This window comes from Lontra canadensis, unplaced genomic scaffold (assembly GCF_010015895.1).
Source record: "Lontra canadensis isolate GAN:19392208 unplaced genomic scaffold, GSC_riverotter_1.0 scaffold56, whole genome shotgun sequence".
Taxonomy (NCBI): Eukaryota; Metazoa; Chordata; class Mammalia; order Carnivora; family Mustelidae; genus Lontra; species Lontra canadensis.
This window is the reverse complement of record NW_022631050.1, coordinates 2,714,641-2,732,416: the sequence shown is the minus strand read 5'-3', so window position 1 is coordinate 2,732,416 and position 17,776 is coordinate 2,714,641. Positions and strand designations below refer to the sequence as shown.

The window sequence follows — 17,776 nt, the reverse complement described above, 5'->3', positions numbered from 1 at the left end:
ACTGACTGCAAAATAATAATAAAAATATTCAAATTAAAGGTTCACGTTTCATTGAAAAGTTCACTAATTAATTGTCAGTAAATCATGATTAAGAGCATTAACTTTCCACCTGGTTTACCTGGATTCTAATCCCAGACTCAGTAGCTCTAAAACCCTGGTAAAGTTACTCTAAACTTGTGTCTCAGGTTCCATTATCTGTAAAATGGAGATTAAACATATCACCTACCTTAAACATTTGCTGTGAGGATTACATAAGATAATAACCATCAATATATACAGAAGTGTAACTGACACATAGTGCTGATAAAATGTTAGTCTTTGTTATTGAATCTCTTATTTGCAACTCTAGACATTAGAAAGCAATATATCAAAGCCTTCATAATTCTGAGGATATGTGATTTCTTGTCTAGTATTCCACTCCCAGCCAACTATTAGTTAAATATGAGTGAAGTTTTTTATATTTCAGATACATGTGGTGTTAAAAAGTTTATCTTCTATGAGCATCTTTGGGGGATCTGTGCTCTGACATAACAAGGAAAACTAAGAGAGGAAGACATGGGATCCAGGAAAAAAGGAAATCTCATGCAAAAGATAGAAAGAGAATTCCTAGGCTTATGGTGAAGGGAGGCCCCAGAAAAACAGCTGAGAGTTAGCTGGTCCAGATGTGGGAAGTCAGAAGGCGCATGGGACTCTAGGAGGATGGAATTAATGCTTAATGTATATGTGTGTATCAAAAAAAGACTTGCATAACTGGGGAAATATTTGTGAATAAAAGAATTGCAAATAAATAGGAAGCTAAGAATAAACAACACCCCAAAAAGAAAAAAAAAATTAAAGGCAACTAAGAAAACCAAAACTTGCTTAGAAAAATGAAAGTAATAATAATACCCAGTATGACTCATTAAGGCTCATGTTTATGTCATAATGCTATATACAGTGATGCAGTGATGTAATCAAAATTATGATAAAGCTCTGTTGGGAATAAAGGGTAGAGAGTAAAGGGTAGAGAGAGTGAGTGTGTGTGTGTGTGTGTGTGTGTGTGTGCATGCTGGGAATAGAGGCAGTGAAGGAGAGCTAAATTTTGTTTCCATAGTAGGAAGTCAGTAGATAATGCCTTAAACTAAAAAATCAAGCTTGTTTGTTTCTTTCTTTGCCTTTAGAGTGGTGGAAGTATGGAGGCAAATACCCAAAGAATCAGTTAAAAGAGCTGAAAGTGGTGCCTCTAAGGAATAAAAATTGGAAAAAGTCAGTCAGAATTCTTCTGTAATAAGAATAAGAACAGAATTCTTCTGTAATAAGCCTATAAAACAATTTGATTCTTAAAATTATGATTGTGTGTGAATTTGATTAGAGCACAATCAAGTTAAGACATTTGTTCAAAGTCATAGAACCTGAAAGTGGAAAAACAAGGATTCAACACCACTCCTCTGCATATACAGATACTTCATTTTAAGGGGTGGATAATAACCTATTGAATGAATATTTCCTAATTTATTTAGGCAATCCCCTATTATTAACCATTTATGTTTTATTCAAAATCTTCAGTATTATGTAACAAACACCCTTATATCTTCAAATGTTAATCACTGACAAAATCTCTGATTATTTATTTATTTATTTATTAAAGATTTTATTTATTTATTTGACATACAGAGATCACAAGTAACTGGAAAGACAGGCAGAGAGAGAGGCAGAGAGAGAGAGGAGGAAGAAGGCTCCCTGCTGAGCTGAGAGCCCAATGTAGGGCTCGATCCCAGGACCCTGGGATCATGACCTGAGCCTTAACCCACTGAGGCCTTAACCCACTGAGCCACCCAGGCACCCCTGATTATTTATTTTTGATAAATATCTAGAAGTTATCACTGTTTAGTAAAAACTCACTCTTGAGATCCTTCAGATGTGTATCAGTGGGCCGTATGCTTGGAGGATGCTTACTAACATATGTCTTGGAGGGGGAAGATAAAGGAAGTTTCCAAAGGAATTTCTATGTTTGAAGTAGATTTACAGGATCCTGGGAGGGATCAGGCTAAGATTGCCTTTTGCCCTTGGTAAACTGTCAACATCAAGGCAGCTGAGCTCCCAGAGGAAGATCACTCTGCCTGTTTCTAAGACTTGACAATGGCTTATAAGTAATAAGAAAATACAATTTTTTTCTTTTGCTTTTCTTTCCCACATCAATCAGTATTTACCTTTGGGATTCTTGCCATTGGTCAGGATATTTGGAAGAAGACATGTTGTCACACAAGTTATGTGATACAGACTCTGTTATACTTGGTCTCGTAGGGGACAAAGACCCTCCTCTGCCATGTTGTCCTTCTTGCTGGACTTAGAATTAACTTGACATGAGACAGATTGACAGGAGAAAATCCAGTGTAATCACATATGTATGGGGAATCTACACAGAGAAGAAATTCCAAAGACAATGAGGCCACAGGAAGTTTACTGGAGCTACGGAGAGGTGGAAGTTCTGAGGACACAGAAGGGAGAAATCTTATTAGCAAGAAAGCGGAAAGAGATGTTTGGAAAAACCAGGTTGCCCTGTTCTGCAGATAGGTTCCTTAAGCAGAGAGTCTCCATTAATAGCTCTCTTCCTGTTGCAGGCTCTGCTTTTCCAACTTAAATTTAGGCAGTTATGGGGGAGGCAGACAGCTTTTCCTGCATCTGCTGAGTATTTATTACTTTTAACTCAAAATAATCTTTATGCCAAGTGGCACATTATGGGTTGTCTCACCCTGTACCACTTCAGTCTCATAAAAATAAGTTCTGGTCTGATCTGAGGAAAATTAATGATCTAGCCTTTAGCCTTTCATATTAGATGTAGTTGTGAATTTTAAGACTATCTTAAATTTACACAGTGCTTTTCTCTTGAAAATATTTATGCAATATTCATTTAACAAACATTTAAGTGTATAGTGTTCTAGAATGTACCAAGTGCTGGGACACAATGATAAACAAAACAGTCACTGCCCTAAAACCTCAATGCTTGTATAGGATTAATGTAACCTTAGAAAGTCCATATAATCTTGGCAATTGAAGAAGAAAATTATTTCTGAAAGTATAAATGTCTCTATAGTATAAGAAACAGACTTCTTATTGTCTGCCGAAATCTCAGTTCACTTGGAAATTACTGCACTTTAGAATATTTAAACTAATCATATACAGAAGTATCATATTGGTGAAGGATAGTTGGAAGACAAGCAGGCAGTGACAAGGACCAACCCTCCCCCCCAACCAAGAGGAAACCACCTTTAAAAGGATTTTATACTACCCTGGAAGGAGCCTTCCACTCTTTCCCATGTGACAAAATGTTGCTTGGATGACAAGTGCATGGAGGGTTAATCAGATTAAAACAGTCCCCCAACAAGCCTATAAAAACCCCTGTGTGTAGAAACTCCAGTGGAACCCTCTTGGGTCCCCTCCCTCTCCTGGAGCTTTGTACTATCATTTTGCTATTGTTCAATAAACCTTGCTTGGCTGCCCACCATTGCTGGTCTATCTCTTTGTTCTTCCAAGCAGCTTGACCAAGAGCCATGGGCACAGACAGAGAAAAAAAATCCTGTAACAATATTACAGTTAAATATATAATGTGCACTTATGACTCAGACACCACGTACTTTCTATTCTGTTTATGAAAATTGATAGAAAAAAAGACTTTTCATCATATGAAATATAGAAAATCTCCCCAAACTCTGTTTTATCTTTGTACATTCTCTGTAACTTAGTTTTTGTCAGAAGAGGCATATTATCCTAGTTCAGAAAACACAATTCAATACTGTTATGCAGTTGTTGTCAATGACACTTCATAAGAAACTGGGTATGGAACCTGACACATACATGAAAATGTCAACATTATGTTGTATCTCCACATAAAAAGGAAAAACTTCACAGAATTTTCACCCGCCCCCAATATGCTATTGGTCTGCTTCTCAGCCTCAGTGACATTTTCTCATTTGTCTAAAAACTATTTCTGTGACAGAAATATTCCTTCTCTTTATTAGACAGATCTAGGGTTATAACTCTCTTTAAAAAAATTATTTAGAAGCTTAGAAGATATCCTCTGGCCCTACAAAGTGAAGATAAAATCACTTTTATCCTCTGCTCCCCCTCACAGTGCTGCAAGGACTTGGTTTCCCTTTGAAAAGTGGTTTAGTGATTAGAATGGAGTCAGGGTATATTTGTAGAAAGACTAGAAGGCCATATCAGCACAATAATGGCATAGTGCTATAAATATCAATGAATATAACTCTCCAGTCCAGTGCTAGTGAGTAGCAATTTAAGGAATCATTATCTGAATGTCTCTAGTATCAAGGGGCCATGCCTTTCAACATGCTTCACTGAAACAACTCATAGATGTATCCTTCTGCTTTTCTAACCATTTCCCGATTCTTAGGCTTCTTTTTTGCACTGTACTGAAAAAAGAATAATTTTATAAGTCAGATAGATGTGGGTTTCAATCTTGATGCAACTTAATTATGTCAACTTGCTCTTAAACTCTTTAAATCTTAAATCCTCACCTGTGAAGAGGGGGAAATGCCCCCAAGTAGGTGCAACATAACTCCACACTCCTTAAGTGTGGGCTGTGCATAGTGGTCATTTCCCTTATGGTGGTTTCTTTTTCCATCCAGAGTGCAGCGTAGAAAAGAGGAAAAACCAAGGACTTTACAGCGGAAAAATCTGACAAGGCTTCCCCCAAGGTTAACATCAACAATGATGAGTCATGTTGATAAAACATACCCTGATATCATGTGATAAGAATGACACTTTTCCTCTGTGATCTTCCTCCCCACAAAACCCATAACCCCAGTCTAATTATGAGAAAATCACCAGAAAAACCTAAACTCTAGGACATTGTACAAAATGCCCAGCCAAGACCACCCTAGAGGGAAGTGGCATTTATTTATCTTATTATGAAAATCAAAACATTTTTAGATATTGCATAATGTTAGACAATTATATATTGTTCAAAATATACATTCCCACCCTAACGACATTAGGTTTGGCCATGTGATTTGCTTTGACAAATGAAATGTGAGCAGTTGTGAAGTATGTCTTTCAGTGCTTTCTGTACTGTGATTTTTATCATGCTGTTCCCCTCTGAAACCTCTGCGAAGGCCTCTTTTTCATTCAGTCCAAATCCTAGATGAAGTCAACGAATTGCCCTTTGGCAGTTAACCTGCCATAGACATGTAGCATAAGAGAAAAAAATGTTATTGTAGCATACTGAGATACTGGGGTCATTTTATGACAGCAAACAGCTTAGGACATTGCTCTAATCAGAGCTGAGGACCTAGCTCTAATCAAGTAATTAAATCCATACCTTTTCCTCTTATGTCTCTTCTCCTCTCTCCATGATTCCCTCCTCTCTCCTCCACCTCCTCTTCTACAAACTTCTTCTCACATTACATTTACTGATTTCTAAGTTTCTCCTTCCTCTAATAACTGTCTTTAGATTTGAGCATTCCAGCATCTCTTCTTAAATCTGCTCTTAGCTATTTCTGTCACTTTCATTTTTCTGGTATTTTCAGCCAGAGACACCAGTGAGTGATTGAGGTTCAGATAAAATCCCTCTGCTACTCATCTGTTTTGCCCTTTATTCATCCCACATTTGTGTCCTGATGAGATCAGGTTAAAATTAACATCCAGAAACCCTCTGGATGGAAAAAGAAACCACCACAAGGGATGAAGGTTGTCTTTAAAAAGGTTAGAAGCTGATTATAAGCATGTAAGTCTCATACTTTATTTTATTTTTTTCTTTTAGCAGTAGCTATCTCCTGAATCACTGCCCAGTTGCCAGCTGCAAGTCCTCACTCCAAAGTAAGTCCAGACAATTCTGAAATTCTAGTTGACTCATCCAACCTTCCTGTTCACTCAGGACTTACTTCAACATCCCAAATGACTTAAAATGTAGAGTACCTCTGATCCTGAGATATCAGCACCTGCTCTATGATGCAAAGGGTAAGTAAATGGGTAGAAAGTGATTCTCTTAATTATGTCCAATTTCAGTTTCACATGAAACTGTTTTATGTTTCATGTTTTATGAAAACACAATATGATTAAAATTGCCCAACCTTCACAAAAGAAAGCCATGTATTCAACCATCTTTACAGGAAGCAAATGTCCACAGCACAAAGCCAGAAGAATCTCTGAAGGGCTATTATAGCAGACAACAGCAGAAGGAACTGGTGTTCTGAAGTCAGGCATAGTTCCCACCAGCTTTGAGATTAATTTCATTGCACAGAGAGAGCATTACTGACTGACATTAGGTAAGCATACACACATTATATGTTTTTAGTTCTATAAAAAAGATTGAGGGGTTTGATCTTCTTCCTCAGTTTCAATAAGTCAGTCTGCAGGAGAGTTGGTTCTTCAAGAGTTTCCCATGTACTTCCTCCATGAAAAGTCCTATTGGCACTGCTGTGCTGGGGGATTAAAGGAGACAGTCACATCACATAGCAGTGGGATATTGTGGTGGGAGAGGGAAGAACATCACTGGGTTTCAGGAAAATGTTCTAGAAAAGAACCTGATATAGTGTACATTTTTGTGGTACAAAAACTCAGATGTATAGTTGAGGACAGAAACTTGTCCGGTTTTGCTGTAAGTGGCAACTAGATAAAATTTGTGTAAATATGTGTCTAAAACCTATAGATATCTGATGGTAATTGGGATTCTACAGCTTCTAGAAAGCTGTTTTGGCAATTTTTGCAATGTGTAAGAATTTTGGCAGAGTTTCCACTATTGTTCCGTTCCTGGCTGAGAAAAAGGGGGGAAGCAGAAAGTGATAGATGGGACAATCCAAGTGGAAAACATAATTGCCTTACAAGTTTGTTTAATTCAGCAAACTGGTCACTAATTTTCTGAGCTCACTATGGAAATTTTTGTTGATCATCACATTTTTATCTTTCTCTATTGCTTGTTCAGTTGATTTTGTTTGTGTGTGTGTTTTTTAGATTACTATCTATTTTAAATCCTGTTCTTAAAGTTTCTATATGGGAGCAAGGGCAAATTTACAAAAAACTTTTTACATTTTTCATGTACAAAGTTCACTATACTGTCTTGGTAATGATTTTTTTAAATACATTTTGAACTTGATTTACACCATCTCCTCAAAGACAAAGAAGGAAAGTCATTTATTAAATATTCTGATCACCACAAACAGTTGCTAGGAAGAATAAGTCAATATAAACAATTAAAAGTGTGTCAAACATAATAAAAAGAACAGTTACCAATCAAACAGATGGTTATCATCTTGACAGCTTGAGATAGAGGTTAAGCCCAGAGAGTACAGCATTTGAATTCATAAGAGAAAGGAATGCACTCTTAAAATATCAAAAGGTAGACTACAATACTTTTCAGAATAAATTATTAGGACTTGGTATAAAGCACTCTTGAGTCAAAATGAAATATAACAGATTGCTGATACTTTGTGTACTTGTGCCTACATCATTTGTAGAAAGCTATTGTTTTGAAACATCAACATTCAAACATTAGCATATTACTTAAAAATAAGTGGGATAGACAGAGCACTAAGGTGAGTTGCTAAGAATAAAATTCCCTAGACCACTTCTAGTTCTAAAGTCTGGCTAAACAAGGTCTTTCAGCTGAAGGAGAATGGAAAGAGCAACTGAAATTTTAGGGATATGGTGCATGTATGCTTTGTGGGAATGGGCACTAGACTACTTGAGGATTATTTATTTCCTTGTGTACTAAGTCTAGATGATGCAGGTATCTGGAGTTACTTGATAAGTAACATAAGTAATATAACATGCATATAGTAAATAATAATTATTCGTATAAATACATAAAGAAAAATGTGTTCTGGATATTTTATTAGACAATGATATTACTCATATCACAAGACATACCTGTAAATTTGTTTAGATGTCTTTGTACATACCTTTGTTAGTAACTGGCCTGCGTGTTGAATCCTCCTGCAAACCTAACATGCTCAAAAAAAAAAAAAAAAAGAAAAAAAAAGAGAGAGAGAGAGAAAATTCATCTTTTATCTACTCTATAAGGATTCCTAAGAAGTACTTATTTTAATTTAAATGAATTGTTCAATCACTTGTTCATTTGGAGAAGTGACCCCTTGGCTTTTCATTATAGGAGCTATACTCTACCCATTTATGGTGATCTTGTGTCCTCCTGATGGAATAAAAATTGGCGCATTTATGCCTTTCCTAGTGTGCTCCCTCCTCCTGGAATGCCCATGGCTCTAAACATAGTAAATGTTATTCAATGACATCTTCTTCTTAAAGATTTTGCTGTGCAGAGTAGGCAGTCAATAATTAATGTTTATGTTTATTAAAATGTGTGGCCAAATATGTAAATCAACCAGATTTTTTCCCCCAAAATTTACATCATATAGTTGCTGATTTATAGATGGTGGTGCAGGATTTTAAACTAATATTGGGGTGCCTGGGTGGCTCAGTTGGTTAAACTCAGTTCAGCTCAGGTCATGATCCTGGGGTCCTAGGATGGATGGAGCCCCACATCCAGCTCTCTGCTCTCTGTGGGGAGTCTTCCCCCTCTCCCTCTGCTTGCTATTCTCCCTGTTTGTGCTGTCTCTTACTGACAAATAAATAAAATCTTTAAAACAAAAAATAAAACCAGCAGTGAATTTCAAAGATTTGAATTAAAAATTTCATAGTGCCTCTGCTACTTACTAGTTAAAAAAAGAAATCTAGGCTCTTTTATTCCAATGATGGTTGCTTTTTTCTTTTTTTCCACAGTAATGTCTTAGTTTCCTTTTTCTTTCCTATTACTTTCTATAGCAGACTTATCTTTGTGTGCATCTTATTTTATCATGATTGCTATTTTCCAAGATTCATCATATGATAGGTTAATCCACTGATGTATTATCATATTTGAGAGCATGTCATATCCAGGACCTTTTCTTATAGTTCTTTGTTACAGCTGTTTTTTAAAAAATGGAAGTTATTCATTTTTACTAAAGGAACTTCGGCTCTTGAGGTTTTTTTTTTTTCATTTAAGACAAACTCTTTAAATGTTTTTATTATCATTTTGATCATTCCTTGTACTTCTCCTACCATTTTAATTTTATGAGTAAATTGCCTGAGGTGGTAACTTTGGCTTCCCAGGGGCCATTTATGCTTACTTTCTGGTTTGTTTTAAGGTCACCAAACAAGTAACTTCAAAATTAGCACAGTATTAGTAAATTAAATATGAAATGAGATTTTTTAAAAGTGTATATTAGTGGTAGGCATCTGAATTTTTCTTAGGGAACTAAATGTTTTTGAAAAGGAAACTGCCTGTGGTGTAGAAGATGAGGACCAAGGCTTATACTCTGAAAGGAAATATGTGGAAGTATTAGCTAACTGTTCAGCTTGAAGAGTTATCACAAATTAAGGAGTTTCAATGAGGATGAGAAAAGTAAGAGAGGGATTAGTCACACAAGGGAAGTGCCCAAATTATATGGCAGAGACTGGAGCCTGACGAGAGCTAGTCGATGAATAATTTCTTAGGGCAACTGAAGGAATTTTAAGGAAGGGATTATCTAATACTCAGTTTTAAAATGTTTTCTATGCAACTTTGTGCTGTACCTGCCTTCTTCCATTGCCTTAAAACTTCAGAGAAATCATCTACACAAATAACTGAATGATTTTGAAGAAATCAAGGAAAAGACTTTACCGCTTCCTGTTTTTTGTAATACAGAGCAAAAAGAATCATTACTGGGGATGAGAAAACAGTAAGACTCAGAGTCCAGCAAGAATAGAAAATGAGAACTGCTGACCTACATGAAAGCACCAGTTAATAAACATCTCCCAGAAGGTGGGGAGGTGGAGAAAGGGCATGGATTTCCCACTTCCTGAAGGGATAGAAGTGTTGAGTCAATATTATGTTGATCTTAAAAAATCAATATTAATTTGGTTGACATTTGGGCTATACCTATAAATGATAAGTACAAGACCTATAAAAATTATTTTTGAAACTTTTATGGAAGGTGGCACTATCAATGCAGGTGTTTTCTTTGTCATCTGATTATGACTTTTTTTAAAAAAATGACTTTTTAAAAAAAATGACTTTAAAAAAAAAATGACTTTGTCATCTGATATGACTTTATTTATTTATTTGACAGACAGAGATCACAAGTAAGCAGAGAAGCAGGCAGAGAGAGAGGAGGAAGCAGGCTCCCCACAGAGCGGAGAGCCGGATGCCGGGCTCGATCCCAGGACGTTAGGATCATGACCTGAGTGGAAGGCAGAGGCTTTAACCCACTGAGCCACCCAGGTGTCCCTATGACATATTTTTTATGTCCTCTGTGGATATGTGTGCTGGCACTGGGATGTGGAATGGAAAAGAATCCAAAAGCCATGGTTGGGTTAGGTCAAGATCTGTAAATACTGTAGTAAGACTTGTTCATGCCTGGTGTTTCACTAGTTGTGTAATTCTAGGCATGGATTTCAGCAGTGTAATGCTTCAAGTTTTGTTTTGTTGTTGTTTTTGTTTGTTAAGACAGTAAATAATAACCTTGAATAGTTTTGAGGATTAAATAACATGACATGCAAAATGTTAAGCACAGTGCCTGGAACGAAGTAAGCATTCAGTGAATGCTAGCATTATTTATTTGTTTGGCTTTAAAATTATTATTCGGAGAATAAACTAATATTAGTAAAATTATTCACATTCCTTTTTATTGTCATCATTCCTAAGGGCATTGTCTTTAAATTTTGAGAAAGATTTTTGGAACAGAATTTTAAAACCTTTAGATTTTTCAGCCCACATCAATGTCAATCTCATGAATACTAAAAATATATAGTAACGTATGAAGCCTAAACAGAAATCTCAAATGACCCAAGGACCTCAGATCCCCTCTTACCCTCCTGCCAATTGGATTTTCATCTTGGGACTGAGTTGGCCAGGTTGGGACATAACCTTTTACAGATGCCTTACAAACTGAGGAATTACTGGAAGAACCCATGGGAACTAACGGTACAAGAGCCTAAATCATAGTCTGTGTGTCGAATAGGTAATGTTGCCACTCTTAACTTTACCCTGGAAAATTTTCATCATCAAGATGTAAGTATTAGAGTTTAGGACTTCCTCCATCTTCCTGAGTGTGGCTTACATATCATAGACTAGAGATGATGAAAAATATTTTTTCTCAGGGTAGAAGTGAACTCTTTCTTCAAATTGAGAAAATTGAATCCCAGTGATGTTAGTAATTTGCTCAAGTTCCATAGCAAGTTATGGGCTTCTTTCTAATGAAATAAAAGTAGAAGATTAATATGGTCACCAAGAACGATGGGTAATTAATTTGTGTTACAACTTTATTGAGAACTAATTGACATATAGCAAACTGCATATATATAAAGGTAATATTTTGATTAGTTTTTATATATGTATAGACTAATAAAGCCATCACCACAATAGAAACAATGAACATACCCATCAAAATCCATCAAATTCCCCCAAAATTTCTCATGTCTTTTTTTTAATCCTTTCCTGCTGTTCTTCTTTGCTCCTTGCCATCCCCCCACCCCTTTTGTTCCAAGGCAACAATTGATCTATTATTACAGTTTAATTTGCATTTTCTAGAATTCTTATGAATAATTTCATAGTATCCATATTTTGTCTTCTTTCACCTCAAGAAATTATTTTGAGATTTATCTCTGGTTTTGCATATATCATTTTTGTACCCTTTTATTACTGAGAAGTATCTCATTCTGTGAATGTACTACAATTTATTATTCATTTACCTAGTGCACAAGTGGTGATGGTAGACATTTGGGGTTTTTTCCAGTTTTGGGCTGTTAAAAATAAAGTAGCCATGAGCATTGTATACAAGTCTTTGAGTCAACCTTGCTTTTGCTTTTCTTGGGTAAATACCTAGGACTGGGTGATATATTTGAGTCAAATGATAGGTATGTGTTTAACTTTTTAAGAAACTGCCAAACTGTCTCCCACTGTTGTTATACCTTTCCCAACAGCATATGAGACATCCAGTAGCTCCATGTCTTCACCAATATTTTGTATAGCCAATCTTTTTTTTTTTTTAAAGATTTTATTTATTTGTCAGAGAGAGAGAGGGAGAGAGAATGAGCACAGGCAGACAGAATGGCAGGCAGAGGCAGAGGGAGAAGCAGGCTCCCCGCCGAGCAAGGAGCCCGATGTGGGACTCGATCCCAGGACGCTGGGATCGTGACCTGAGCCGAAGGCAGCTGCTTAACCAACTGAGCCACCCAGGCGTCCCAGCCAATCTTTTTTTATTTTAGCCATCCTAGTTGATGTATAGGGGTATGTCATTGCAGTTTTTATTTGCATTTCTCAGTGATATTGAGCATATTTTCTTGTGCTTATTTGCCATCTATATATCTTCTTTAACAAAATGTCTGTTATGATCTTTTGCCCAATGTTTAATTAGGTTATGTACTTATTATTGAATTGTAAGAATTCATTACATATTCTGGATAAAAGGCTTTTGTCAGAAACTTTATTTTGCTTTCTCATGCTAGCAAAAACTTCCAATACACTGTTGAATGCAAGTGATGAGATCAGACATCCTTACCTTCTTCTTGACCTTAGGGATAAGCCTTTCACCCCCAAGGTGATACCATTTATCAAGTCAAGGAAGTTCCCTTACATTTATTTAATACAACTTCTTTTTTTTAATACTAGAACAGAATTCCCTTGTGCCGTAGGAGAGATCTTATCTGTAACATTAGCATTCCCCACAGTCATAGAACTATATATACAAAAGTGAAAGTTGGAAGCATGTATGGAATCAAGCTATACTGGTGACTCTGGAATCAAATTTTTGCTTCTGTGAGAGGAATGGAAAAAAATTGATACACATGCCTGTGTTCTTCTTTCTATGCTTATGGTAGAAATTAATAGTCAATCAAGCATTCTTTCCCAGGGAACTGGGCCAAATGCAGGAGCAGATATCAGATCATCACAGAGCCTGTACAACCACTAAAGTTGGCATGTGTGATGAATGTTTGCCATCCCTGACCTATAATATTTCTACATAAAACATAACAAACAAAATATTCAATAGTGTGGCAGAATATAGATGTAGGTATAATATTATCTGGTTTCTGGATACGGTCAGGAAACAACTTTAGAAAATCATCTCATAGCTTTGGGAGCCTTTTCATAAATATTCATTCAAACAACATTGTGTTGAGAGCCTGGATTTGGAGAGAGCAGATCATTTAGAAAACTGTAGAACCATAGGATGTTCCAGAAAGGAGGTTTTCTTGAGAGTACCTAACTCTGAAGTTTTCAGAATTTTGTTTTTAGCTTCAGAACATTTTCTTTTAAAGAACTTTACAAAAAAGTCCAATATATAATAAGCCAACTAAAAGTAAGACTACTACAGTTTCCTCATGCGCTACTCTTCCATCTCTTGGGAGCCCTGAGATATCTCGCTGAAAAATGCTAATGCTCCATTGAGCAAAGTTTCAAAACCTCTGATCTTGTTCAGCTTTCATTTATGAATGTAAGGAATGATGTCAAGCACCAGGGTAGAGAATGACAATGAGACTTGAAGACAGATCACTTGATACCGGTCTGATATTTTCTTCTGCGTATATATACATATAAGTTGTTAAAGATAATAATAAGGCTAAATGGCCGCATAAAACTTTATAAAGCATTCTCTTATTTATGATCTCATTTGGTTCCCAAGCATCTGCCTTTCCAAATTAGGAAACAGAGGCTCAAAGAAGAAGGAAATTTCCCAAGATCACAGAACTAATATTTTGTTATAATGGGGCTCAAATATAGCTTTACCTATACTTGGGCTAATGAACCATGCATTCTCTGTATCCACAGAAATTCAGATCTCATAGACTTTTGCAAAGCTCCAGACATATATCCAACTACTCATGAGATTTCTCCATCTCCACATTTATTGCCTCATAGGTATCCCCAGCTTGCCACATCCAAACTTGAACTAACATCTCTGCTCCCCACCCTCAAACACATGTAGGTGGGGGTGGACATCTGTATTTTTAGAATCTCCCTGCACATTATTGACATGTAGCTAAGATGATGAAGCACTGGACTAGAGAATTGAACCCCAGCTCCTTAAACACAGTACACAGAATCCGTGTGATAATGCCAGGCCCACATCTCCAATATGATCCTCTGCTACTCTGTGCCTGACACTTTGTACTTGAAGATCGTTATATTGCAGTTAGTTGAACTTGATACATTCTTTCACCCTTTTGCACATTGTATTCCTTCTCTCTTCCCAGATAACTAGCAAACTCATTTATCCTTCAATACCATGATCAAGCAGTGTCCCTTGTGTGAGGATTTAACTGACCTCTTCAAGACGATTCTGGTTCCATTTTACTATGTATATTATTCTATCATTATATTTATACTAATAAATCACTTAAATAATGGGCTTCATATTGGACTATTGGTAGGGTCTTATTACGTTCATCTTTTTTTGTTTTATTTTTTTTTTTTGCATAATGGAAATGAAATTTTTCCTGTTTACCATGATTTCTCATTTCCCCTATTTGGACCCAGTACAAATTTTCCTGATTTTGTAAGACCATGCTTTCTCCTGTACATGAAGGAACCATTAACTTAGCTCAAGGGCATCTCCTGCATGTGATCTGTAATGGAATTGCAAGATTGGCAGCAAAAGTAAATAAAGTCAACAATCTAGAGATTGATGAGCATAGCTTGAAGTACAATTAATTGATCAATTAAACAACAGGTATTTATTATGTATCTGTTCTATTAATGGCACCATAATGGACATTCCAGCATTACAACATCATATAATTTTTGCCTAAGATGTTAACTTTCTAGTTTGCCACCTTGACCCACATAAGAAACATATTTAAAACTTAACTAATGAATAAATAGAAAGCAGCTAACATTTGCTCCCGAAATCTTAAAATAAGAAGAATAAGCAATACATTATATGATGTGTTTATAAGGTTTGTTTCCCAGCCTTCTGGCAGATGCCTACAATTCCTCCAGTAGAGTGTCATCATATTAATATAGGGGTCTGATCCCTGTTAAAATGCAAATAACCTCAGGAAGAAAAACAGTAAGTTATTATTCATTAAATATGCTTTTTTATTAATGAAATTCATAGGAGTAGATTTTTTAGGAAGATAGAGGATAAGAGCAAGAGGGAGTGTAGAAAAGAGGCATTGGCGTGTAGGCAAAAAGTTGAGTTGAATACTGAGCAAACAGGTGATTCCACAAGGGTCTACTCAAATGAGTTATGGATTATTGTTTAGGATGAGCATAATTAATGTGGTCTGTAATGTAAGAATCAAAGAATACTAAAAGTTGGCTATTTCTAATAATTTTCAAAAATTTCTGTCCTAATATAGAAAGTAGTAAAGTAAGCAAATCAAAAGGTCATTTGTGATAAAACCACTATGTTAGAGACAACCAAATTATCCAATGATGGGAGTAGTTCAATTAAATTATGATATTTACAAACAGTGGACTTCTTTGCAACTAGTACGAATGATGTTCTAGGACAGTCTAAGTTCTTAAGTTGTTATAAGATAGGAAATATATTCAGGATAAATAGTAGAGTAAAAAATTCATCTTATAAAGTAACGTATATTGGGGCACCTGGGTGGGTCAGTCTAAGTGTCCGACTCTTGGTTTCAGCTCAGGTCATGATCTCAGGGTCATAAGATTGAGCCCCACATCAGGCTCCATGCTCAGCAGGGAGTCTGCTGGAGATTCTTTACCTCTTCTTCTTTAAAAATAAAACAAAGTACAGTGTGGAGATTCCTCAAGAAATAAAAAAATAGAGCTTCCCTATGACCCTGCCATTGCACTACTGGGTATTTACCCCAAAGATACAGATGTAGTGAAAAGAAGGGCCATCTGTACCCCAATGTTTATAGCAGCAATGGCGACAGTCGCCAAACTGTGGAAAGAACCAAGATGTCCTTCAACGGACAAATGGATAAGGAAGATGTGGTCCATATACACTATGGAGTATTATGCCTCCATCAGAAAGGATGAATACCCAACTTTTGTATCAACATGGACAGGACTGGAAGAGATTATGCTGAGTGAAATAAGTCAAGCAGAGAGACTCAATTATCATATGGTTTCACTTATTTGTGGAGCATAACAAATAGCATGGAGGACAAGGGGGAGATGGAGAGGAGAAGGGAGTTGAGGGAAATTGGAAGGGGAGGTGAACCATGAGAGACTATGGACTCTGAAAAACAATCTGAAGGTTTTGAAGGGGCAGGGGGTGGGAGGTTGGGGGAACCAGGTGGTGGGTATTGGAGAGGGCACGGATTGCATGGAGCACTGGGTGTGGTACAAAAACAATGAATACTGTTATGTTGAAAAAATAAAAATAAATAAATAAAATAAGTAAATAAATAAATTAAGTAAAATAAAATACATATATGATCCTAGATTTGTGAAAAACATGTGTATATGTATATATATATACATATATAAATATATATGTATCTCTACAAAGATGTATATAAATATGCATATATTTATATATAATATATGTTTAAATATATAAATATAACTTTTCTACAAATATTAGTATATATACAAATAAATATTTGTATAATATATAATGCATATATACATAAATACATGTTTATAGAATATATCTATATTTATAGAAAAAAGATCTAACCCTGGTACTGATAGTGCATATCTTTGCACGAATTGGGGAAAGAAACTATGAACATTCATTTTAAACAGATAAAATTTTTTATCTATGTTCTTTGATTTTTTTTGAATTACAATTTTAAAATTTTATAAGCTTTTTAAAGGAAGTCCAGTTAGAAGTTATAAAATCCTAAGGCATTCTGTAAGATCACATTGAATTATTAATTTTAAGGGGATATGAGGGTGAATGTCTTAATGAGTACCTGACTAAGAGCCCCAGTGAGGTTTCACAAAGAACAGAAGTGTCAAAGTTGGTCAAAGGATTACTATGCAAGATCCTTTATATGACAAAAACAAACAGATTCATCCACATAATCTTAAAATACTTTTTTACTTATTTTTAATATTTTTAAATTTTAATTCCAATGTAGTTAACATACAGTTTTGTATTAGTTTCAGGTGTATAACATAGTGATTCCTCAATTCTAAACATTACTCAGTGCTCATTATGATAGGTGTACTCTTAATCCCTTTCACCTATTTTACCCATCCCTCCCACCTCTCCTCTGGTAACCATCAGTTTGTTCTCTATAGTTAAGAGTCTGTTTTTTGGTTTGTCTCTCTTTTTTTTCTTTGTTTTGTTTCTTAAATTCCACATATGAATGAAATCATGTGGTATTTGTCTCTCTAACTGATTTATTTCACTTAGCATTATGCTCTAGATCCATCCATGTTGTTGCAAAGGGCAAGATTTCATTCCTTTTTTTGGCTGAGTAATATTCCATTATACTTATATACCACTTCTTTACTTTTCATCTATCAATGGACAGTGAATCTGCTTCTATAATTTGGCTATTGTAAATAATGCTGCAATAAACATAGAGGTGAATTCATCTTTTTAAATTAGTGTTTTATATTCTTTGGGTAAATACCCAGTAGTGGAACTACTGAATTATATGGTAAACCCAAAAACAATAAAATTAAGGAAATAATAAAGATTAGAGCAAGGATTAAATGAAATAGAAACTAAAAAAATACAGTAGATAAGATCAATGAAACCAGGAGTTAGTTTTTTGAAAAAATCAACAAAACTGATAAACCTTTAGCCAGATTCATCAGAAAAAAGAGAGAGGACCAAGTAAACAAAATCAGAAATGAAAGAGGAGAAATAGC

The 17,776-nt window shown here is 35.6% G+C and overlaps 1 long non-coding RNA gene across 1 annotated transcript in view; it reads left to right on the top strand.

The window, feature by feature from the left end:
- Nucleotides 1–5,806, top strand: part of LOC116878190 — a 90,246-nt gene extending 84,440 nt beyond the window's left edge. The window contains exon 3 of the long non-coding RNA XR_004384788.1: nucleotides 5,759–5,806. This is a non-coding gene — a long non-coding RNA (uncharacterized LOC116878190). The remainder of the gene's footprint in view (nucleotides 1–5,758) is intronic.
- Nucleotides 5,807–17,776: the final 11,970 nt, after the last annotated feature.